At 40.1% G+C, this 10210-nt stretch overlaps 1 long non-coding RNA gene across 1 annotated transcript; it reads right to left on the minus strand.

Annotated features, from left to right (window-relative positions):
• Positions 1–2540: 2540 nt before the first annotated feature.
• On the minus strand, positions 2541–9803 carry LOC135981489 (uncharacterized). The gene is made up of 2 exons (XR_010598526.1): positions 9729–9803; positions 2541–7459 (listed from the first exon to the last, which is right to left on the minus strand). It is a non-coding gene; the product is annotated as an uncharacterized LOC135981489 (long non-coding RNA).
• Between the last annotated feature and the right edge of the window lie 407 nt (positions 9804–10210).

Genomic DNA, 10210 nt, shown 5'->3' on the forward strand with positions numbered 1-10210 from the left:
AGTATTAAAGAAGGAATAAATTAGTTTATGTTTTATTTTCTTTTGTGACTTGTCTTGTGCATTAGAGGGATAATCAAATTGGGTCTTCTTTTGTGTAACTAAGGTTTTGCCCAGGGGAACATACTCTGTGGTTTGAATCTGTTGTCTGTGAGAGTAGCTTGTATGCTAATCTCACAGAGGTATTTCTTTTACCCCTTTTCTTTAATTAAAAGCCTTCTTTTTAAGAACCTGATTGATTTTTTCCTTGTTTTAAGATCCAAGGGGTTTGGATAGGTGTTCACCAGGAAATTGGTGGAGAAGTCTCTCAAGGTTACCCAGGGAAGGGTTACAGTACTTGGGAGGGAGAGATTAGGGGTGGGGGGAGACAGAGTTTCCCAAATGACTCATAAACAGCTGTTTTAAATTATTTGGGTGATGGCAGCATACTGATCTAAGCTGGTAATTAAGCTTAGGGGTTCTCATGCAGGTCCTCACATCTGTACCCTAAAGTTCAGAGTGGGGGTGAAACCTATGACAAGGTGTGAGGATACTTAACATGGGGAAATAGATTCAATATGTGTAATGACCCAGCCACTCCCAGTCTCTATTCAAACCCAAGTTAATGGTATCTAGTTTGCATATTAATTCAAGCTCAGTAGTTTCTCACTGGAGTCTGTTTTTGAAGCTTTTCTGTTGCAAAATTGCCACCTTTAAGTCTGTTACTGAGTGACCAGAGAGGTTGAAGTGTTCTCCTACATGGCAGAGGGGCATTGCTGGCACATGATGGCATATATCACATTGGTAGATGTGCAGATGAACGAGCCCCTGATGGTGTGGCTAATGTGATTAGGTCCTATGATGGTGTCATTTGAATAAATATGTGAACAGAATTGACATCGGGCTTTGTTGCTATGTAGATGACACTGTGCTGTTATCTGATTTAGAAGGTCTGATTAGTTAGTGGAGATTATATATAAATTTGGCATAAGAATATGGTCTGGAGTTGAATGTGGACAAGACAAATATTATGGTGGTATTCAAGGACCTTGGGAAAACATGTCAGATTCTAATGAATGACACAGCAATACAGCAAATGAAAAATTATTGCTACTTAGGAGGCATCATCACAGAAGATGGAAGATTGGATACTGAAGTCAGCACCAGAATAGCAAGAGTGAAAGAGACATTCTGGAAGAATAAACATCTGAGAAGAACATTTGATCTGTGTTAAATTGTGGCTGTGAAACATGGACATTCAAACAATTAATAAAGAAATGCCAATTCTTTGAATTACTGTGTTATAGACGAAATCTGAAAATATTGTGGATAGACCATGTAACCAGTGAAAACATTTAGGAGATTATTAGAACTCAGCACACTCTAGTTAGGGATCTTATGAAAAGAAAGATATGATTTGCAGGGAACGTTTTTAGGAGTTCAGAAGGCAATGTATATTTATAGGCACTGGAAGGGAAAGTTGATGGCAGAAGAACATAGGGCTGAAAAAAGATCTTGGATGGAAAGTGTGAGATCCTGGGTGGATCAAAAGGACCATTCATCCACAAGGAGATTAGCAGATGATCATACAGAATGGGCTACGATGGTTGCAAACTTCCAGTGATGGAGGTTCCACATAAGATGTGATTGTAAACATAGCACATTCTTGCTCAATAAATCTTCTCCCTGTGCATACCAGACTAATTTCTGCTTACTTTGGTGAAAAAATATTTTTTCTTCTTTACTCCTCTTAGCCCTGTAGAGCTTGTACAGCTGTGAGAGACTGAATCATAAAAATGTGGGGGTGGTAGGGACTCAAGAAATCATCAAGTCCAGCTCTTAGTGTTGAGGCAGGAGCAAGTGAACATAGACCATTCCTGACAGGTGTTTGCCCAACCTCTTCTTAAAAATGTCCACAACTTCCCTTATAAGCCTATTCCATTTTAACTATTCCAGCCTATTCCAGCTTAACTACCCTTATAGTAGTATAGTATGCTGAGTTTGTGATCCACTATAACCACAGGTCCTTTTCTGCAGTACTGCCAGTCCTTTCCCATTTTGTAGTTGTGCATTTGATTTTTCCTTCCTAAGTATAGTACTGGACACTTCTCCTTATTGAATTTCATCTTATTGATTTCAGGCCAATTCTCCAGTTTGTCAAGGTTGTTTTAAATTAAATTCCTGTCTTCCAAAGTGCTTGCCACCTCTTCTAGCTTGGTGTCATCTGCAAATTTTATAAGCATATTCTCCACTGGATTGAGATGGATTCTACTCTGGACCATCAACGAAATTGTTAATGAAGTTCCAGTTGCAGAGATTTTCTTTCTGCTCAGAATGTCTAAGCACCCAGTTTCACTTTCAGATCCTCGGGTGAATTTGCATGTCTGGTAATTGGAGGGTTGTCATAGGTTTCACCCCCACTCTGGACTTTAGAGTACAGATATGGGGACCTGGATGTGAACCCCTAAACTGAATTACCAGTTTAGATCTGGTTTTGCTGCCACCACTCCCAAGTTCTAACTCCTTTCCCTGGGTAGTGTCAAAGTTAGACACAGGACTCATAGTTTGTCAGACCACTCTGTTTTATTAGCACAGCGCTCTGCTAATACATTCAGATAATGTGAGCCTCCATGCAAGATTCAAACAGTCTTATTTATACAGATAAAAGGGTGTAAACTAAACAAAGGGACAGAGAGAGCAAAATTGTAAAATATGCATGGAGCACAATATGCATAACCTGCTTCCTTGTTAACTCTTATCGATCTAAGACTAATGCTTCACCAATTGCCCTTAAGTGGCAAGTTAAGCAGTTAATGTCTGCTTTCCTGCCCCCCTGGCTTGCAGCATTTCTCATTTCTACTTAAAGGTACATACAGCATTTTTTAATTCATTCTATTTCTTTAATATAATTCATTTCACTTTCACAATCCCTCCTTTTGGTCAAGCTTACGCAAAGACCAACAATTACTGGGTTCCACATATTAATAGTTCTTTATCTCTTCGTTCATCAGTGATATTTAACACCATCATATTAGCACTCTGTTTTGGGGCAGTCACCTGGGTGGCATACCGTACACAATTCTGGATACAACAGGAGATTAACTGAAAGCATACAAAAATCATTAGGATTCCACACAGGATAGTCAGGGCTCCCTGAAAAAACCAGTTTCCTATGCCAGAGAAATTGAATAGGTTACTTAGCCACTTCCATAAATAACTTGGCTCTTCATGGGGAAGATATGCAATTTGTTCTAAGTGACTAGCACGATCTATTACCTCATTGGTGTCGTCAGGTATGAACACACAACATCCTTTTCCAATGAGAGCACAGGTCCCTCCTTTGGCTGCCAGCACTATGTCCAATGCCTGACAGTTTTGGAGGGCCATCTGTTGGATCGCCCCTGTTTCTTTGGCCAGGGTCTTTAAACTCTCTCCGGTTTCATTTGCCATTATTTCAACTACTGCTTGTAACCTTAGGAGCCTTTTTGCATGGTGTATTACTCCCCCAAGTGGGATAAGGGAACCGCCAATGGCCTCTTCCCAGGTCAAGGGGCTTATGTTATTTACATACCATTGGGCATCTGAAAAGTCCCTTCTTCTTTGCCTGAAATTACGAAGGCATTCTCGTGGGAAGGACCCAAGCACTCGGAATTGTGGGAAGAGTCAGGCAGGATAACAGATACCTGACCAGTTAGCTGGTAACACAGTATAAGCTTTGGTCCCACAAACCCAATGATGGCCTATTAAGGCCGGGAAGGGTTGGTTGCACCCATTTGTCACATAGGTGCCTACAAAGGAGGAGTAATATCCTCCAAAGGGTACAGGGTAATTCTCCTTACGAGGAGTGGTGTTATTTGCATGGCATTGAAAGATTGTATTGTTTTCACTAAGGTTACTGTAGGGGGAACATGAGATTGATTTTTCTGTTTGATCCCAGGTCGAGAAAAAATTCATATCCCCATACCCGGCCCGCCACTCTTTAGTTTTGTTCGAATAATCCCATACACCATTGGCCACAATATGCTGAAGGCAATGACTTTTTCCCAGATCCAGCCCTGTCCCATTACACACCCAACACCAATGACCTTTTCCCTCCACCACTCTTATCCATTTAGATACAATTATTCCCACTGCTTCCCAAGTGTCATTATTGTTCCATGTTTTGTTAAACGGATGAAGTCCTCCAGTGAGGTCTGGGGAATTGAGTGGGATTGCCAGGACAGGAACACCAGCTTGAGAGTGGGCTGGGATGTGGCTGCAGGCCCAGCAATTAGAAATATTGAGAGTCTGAGCTATCCACACTTGCTGCTGGATAAAAGAATTGTCATTGTGGACTCCCCAGACCTTAAGACACCAGCAGCCAAGGAACAGGCGCCACCAGAGGCTCATGTTGGAGGCAAGGCCCTTCGGTTCTGACAACCTCAACTGAGGGAACCGCAGTCACGGTTTTACATCCACCAGGCAGCAGGCGCTAGGCTCACTACTGCTTCTTTTTGGGCCTTGCTTTAGGTCCTCGTCTGTTTCTGGCAACCCTTACGAGAGCGTAGATGGTAAGGTATTGCAGGCTGTTCCTCTACGTCTTCTTCTGGAGTCAAAATTGACTCTGCGTGGTCCTGAGGTGATTGGTTTGCTGGGGGGTGCCTTCTTACACTGCGAAGCATGTATGCACGCTCTGATGCCAGACAGTTTAACAGCCATCTGGATAGTAAGCAGTACCTGATGATTCTTTGATGTCCTTTAAGTCTCTTTACTTCTTCTTCCTTGACTCTGGCTATAACAATGGCCTTCACACCTTATCTTTTCCTGATGCATACATTCCTTATTCACACAGATTGAGAATACAAACAGTAGTATTTTATATGAAGCAAAAAAGGCATTGCAAATTAAACCTTGCTAAGTTTTGCAATCAATAACCAAGACAATTTACATTGAGACGCAGGCCTTCAATGTTCCTCTAATCTACTTAACATAGACACACTAGAGAATCCTGTTTCTTACTTACTAAACCTTAAAACAAAAAAATGTATATTTAACTAGAGGCCTACTCTGTAATACATATAGGAAACCATAGTAGACATTATAACTTATTCTAAAACAAAAGGGTGACCATAATCAGTCATAAGGATTGTTCTGGTCTGTCATTCCTTTCTGCTATTCAAAAAGGGTGGCTGACAGGGATGAAATCAAATCATACATTAATTCTTATGGGACATTATAAAATCCTGCTCCTACATATCCCCCTTTTGACACTAAGATTATTAATCGCCAGTGTCACTTCTTATTTAGTCCACGTAATAGAAAATACTGGGAGGTGATTTGGGCCTGTGGCTCTAGCTTTGCATACATTTGTTTTATCCAACAGCACATTTCAAACGTTACAATTAAACACATACAATTTAAAATCAAAAACAATTAGGGTTAGTAACATTAGTACGCCAGTAGTTGTGGGAGACCATTCAGAAAATATATTATACCAATGGTAAGCTGTTATGTCTTTCTGCAGTGGCAATTCTTAACATGTTGCCATTCGCATGTATAATATGAATGGTTCGGTTTCCCACATTGCCCTTTTGTTTGTTTTAGGAACTATGTTACCTTTTTACCTTTTGTAAACACATTACATTACATGACATTACATTACATTTATCTATTGGAAGGTTGCTAACACTTCCATTCTTTTAAAACACTTTTCTCCCCAAGAATTAACACATGCACATAGCCCATTATACAGTACTTTGGTGTCATTATTCATTTTATCCCACATACAGGATCCTAGGGAGATGTCTTCACTACAGGGCTTTGGAGCAACAGGCATGGATAAGCATACCCACTTTTATTTGTTTCTTATTAGGTTGTCCTGTAGCTGATATTAGCTTTTTCTGAAAGACAAAAATAACATTTTTCTACCCCTTTTGGGGTGGCATTTATTATTGCTTAAAATATTCCTTCTTTTACAAATACCCTTGCTGATTGCAGGCAAAACAAGAGGAATTACCTCCATATTTTCCTGTGTTTTTGTTCTATAGGTAGGCCAGGTTTTAATGGCTTCTATCTTTTAAGAGTTATGGGGAAATTATCCCACTGTTCAGTCATTAAATCCATGAGGTGATGTACCTCAGTTTTCCCTTTACAGCAGACCAAGGTTACAATATCTTTCCTGCTGTATTAATCTTTAAGTTTGTTCACAGGTTAACAGCTGAAAAGCATCATTACCATAAAGGATTTTTTTTTCCCAAAAATCATACACACTATACATTGTTACAGGGGTACTTATTAACATTAAATTTATTTTAATTAAAGGTATCTTGTTATACTGTGCCTTTTATTTAGGCAATTTGTTTGCTGACCAGGTATGTTCTTTATCTGCAACTTCTTTGTGCTGGCAGTTCTCTCACTTCCTTTATCAGTTAGATAATTTGCATCCACACAGGCTCGGCTTTTGGATTCAAAACCATTAGCAGAGCTCAGAGACTCTGTCTTAAAAGGAACACAATTAACTTTTACCAGAGTTTCGATTACTTTTAACTCTTGCTTCCAAAACACACACAGATCTGAAAAAGAAAACACAGTCTATTGTGGCTCCTTTGGAGCCCTAATAGGATTTTAATTAAGTAGCATGTTTTGTTTGCATTTCTTTTACCCCCTCTATAATATACACTGCACACGTCTGCACATTCCTTCTATACTTTAACTTTTAAAACATTAGCCATATTAATTTTTACATAAGGTGTAACTGTTTCTTTTGTTCTTACAGAGTTTTATGTACCCTTGTCAAAGAGACAGTCTGATTACACAGAGCCATTTTAAGGCTCAGTGTTTCTAACATTTCTTCTTTTTGTTTTGTGCACCTCACCCCTGCTGTTGCTTCAGAGGGCCACTGTCTTTATTCTTTTCGTACAGCTTTCATTTGCTATTTTGTTACAAAAACAAACAAACAGAATCCAGAATCTCTCCCTATTTTTCTGATTTTTGACTGTCCTGCTGCAGTCATGACTTGGTCTTTATTTGAAAACATTTAAATTTTGTAAAGAATCAAGTTACCCCTTAAGGGTTAAATACCAAATCTCAAAGGCAACCAACACTGATTACCTGTGTCTGGCAAAAAGGTCTGTCAGTTTTGCAACTTTGAATTAAAGAGTCAAATGGATTTTTAGTGGCATTATAAACAAAACCAAACCAATTTATCTTAAACTTACAAAACAGGAGTTTTACAAACCTCACATATTCCCACAGACAGACAGATACATACACATTTTCTCTCCCTTAACATCCCTCTTACACTGCTTTGTTTTTACATAGCTGTACATAGATTACATTACCTTTATACATTTGGGGCAGTTAAGTTCCAATAGAACCCCCCTATGTTCTTTTAGCAAATTTGACTCAATTGTCCATAGTCAAATGATTTTAATTAGATAGTCTCTTTACCTGGATTATTTACAGACATTCCTCTGGAAAAGGGCCCATTTTTCCTTTAGAATGGCTGCAAAGAAACCAAGAATTCTTTTAACAAGATCCTTTTTAACATTTTCACAAAGTTTAACTGTTTAATTCTCTCCAGCCTCTGTAGAGTTAACTTTTCACTCTTTCCTTAAATCACTTGTTTATTTCCCAAAATGACACCTTTATTAACTCAGATTTCACCCTTTTAAGTATTGTTCCAGGGGTTCATACTTGCACTTACTCCTGACACTATGCCCTTAGGGCTTCCAACCTGTTTTTTTTTTTTTTTTAGTTTCTTTATCTGTTGCTTGCCTGCTTGTCTGGGCCCAATCCTGCTTTTTCCAATGAACCATTTTTGTGAGTGATATTGTGGTCATTTCACAATTTTGAAAGAAATGCTTAAGGAAAGGGACCAGAAGGGTGGGGGCTAGTTGAGGACCCACCCTCCTTGCTGAATTGGCAATGGAACACTAAAGAATCAGTTTCTGAGGCAGACAACGAAGGGGAACAGAACAAGGGGCATTTTATCCTTTTTACAATGAGAGGGGAGTATGAAGGGAGTTGGGATCGATCCAGGGTTGTTGTTTTTTTTTTGTCAGAGTACAGGGTGAAGGGGAGCGCTCAGACTGGTGGTGGGAGAGGAGGCTTTTAATAAAGCTTTTAATTTATTATTTGAATATTTGAGAGAGGTGAGTTTTGATTTTGTCCACCTACGATTTGCCTCTTCCCACCACTGCATGAAACAATTAACCTCTCCTTTAGCCAATTTAGTTTTAGGCTGGCCGAGTTTTTTTTTTTTTTTTTTTTTTTTTTTAAGATGTCCACTCGGTCCTTGTTCCAAGGTTTTAACAATGGCCACTGAGTTTTGGGATCTCCCTGAGTTAGCCTAGACCATTTTTCCAGAAATTTACAGGAGTCCGGACCCTTCCTAAAACTGAGCCGGCATTCCTTTAGGGAACTGTCCCGACTTAGACGTCTTGTTACCAATACAGGAGGACTTTACACACACCAATCACACAAGAAGGAAATTCGGGTTCGTCAGAGCGATGCCCGGTGCAACACACAAAAGGAGCCCACAGGCTACTGACTCAATCGCCCTTGCTTTCACACCAAGGGTTTTACCCAAGGTGCGGTGCGGCTGCGATTGTGCAGATTTCACTCACTCAGACCGCGGGGACAGGAACCCCTTGGTTGGCCGATCCCCGGACGGAGATGGCACCCAGACTCAAACACTTCACAGGAGGACGGATAGACACAGAGACAGGACAGTCCTCAGTCCGGACAAAACACAGAAATAATTACCTGACCAGATTCCTGATGTCAGATCCCGGGATCCCTACCAGAACAGAGTGGGAACCAACAGGTTCGATGGCGTAGACCTCACTGTGGTCGTGCACCCTTCTGTTCAGGAGGAGGACCGCTCGGGCCAAATGCCCAGGTGCCGGCTACCACGGTCATCCTACAAAAACGGTCAGGAATCACACAGCCCCAGTGAAGACGGTTGCCATCTCGGTGGAACCTCCAAATTGTCAAAGTTAGACTCAGGACTCATAGTTTGTCAGACCACTCTGTTTTATTAGCACAGCGCTCTGCTAATACATTCAGATAATGTGAGCCTCCATGCAAGATTCAAACAGTCTTATTTATACAGATAAAAGGGTGTAAACTAAACAAAGGGACAGAGAGAGCAAAATTGTAAAATATGCATGGAGCACAATATGCATAACCTGCTTCCTTGTTAACTCTTATCGATCTAAGACTAATGCTTCACCAATTGCCCTTAAGTGGCAAGTTAAGCAGTTAATGTCTGCTTTCCTGCCCCCCTGGCTTGCAGCATTTCTCATTTCTACTTAAAGGTACATACAGCATTTTTTAATTCATTCTATTTCTTTAATATAATTCATTTCACTTTCACAGTAGCCTTGAGAGACTTCTTCACCAATTTCCTGGTGAACACCGATCCAAACCCTTGGATCTTAACACAAGGAGAATTTAACCATCCCCTCTCCTTTCCCCCACCAATTCCTGGTGAGTCCAGATCCAATCTCCTTGGATCTTAACACAAGGAAAAATCAACCAGGTTCTTAAAAATAAGACTTTTAATTAAAGAAAAGAAAGGTAAAAGAAAACCCTCTGGGAGATAGCATACCAGCTGATCTCACAGACAACAGATTCAAAACACAGAGGATGTTCCCCTGGGCAAAAACTTAGTTAAACAAAAAATACCCAATTTGATTATTCCCTAATGCCCAAGACAAGTTACAAAGAAAATAAACATAAACCTATTTATTCCCTTCACTAATACTCACTATGTGATAAGAGGCTGATTTCTGGAGCATTCCCACTCCGGTCAAAACTGAAACTAAACTCTAAACAAAGGAAACGTCCCTCCTTCCTTTTGAACCATCTTATCCCCCCATTGGTTCCTCTGGTCAGGTGTCAGCTAGGCTAGGTGAACTTCTTAACCCTTTACAGGTAAAAGAGACATTAACCCTTAACTATCTGTTTATGACAAGGGTAATTGGACATCTTCTCAACTTGTAAACTAATCAAATTTGAACTGCAGTAATTGAGAAACAATAGACATGGAACCCCATAATGTCATGCCTTATAGTCACTTTTTAAGAGTACAAACACACTTTATATTGTCCCATTTTTATTTCAAATGCTTGTGTGTGAATTTAGTATTTTTCCTGCCTCCCTCTCATTCTTGCTCTTCCATCCCCCACATCTCCCCTCCTCTTATAAGGCTCTACAGCCAAAATGCTTCTGAAATAAATGTAGTCAAACT

This window comes from Chrysemys picta, chromosome 2 (genome assembly GCF_011386835.1).
Source record: "Chrysemys picta bellii isolate R12L10 chromosome 2, ASM1138683v2, whole genome shotgun sequence".
NCBI classification, from domain to species: Eukaryota; Metazoa; Chordata; order Testudines; family Emydidae; genus Chrysemys; species Chrysemys picta.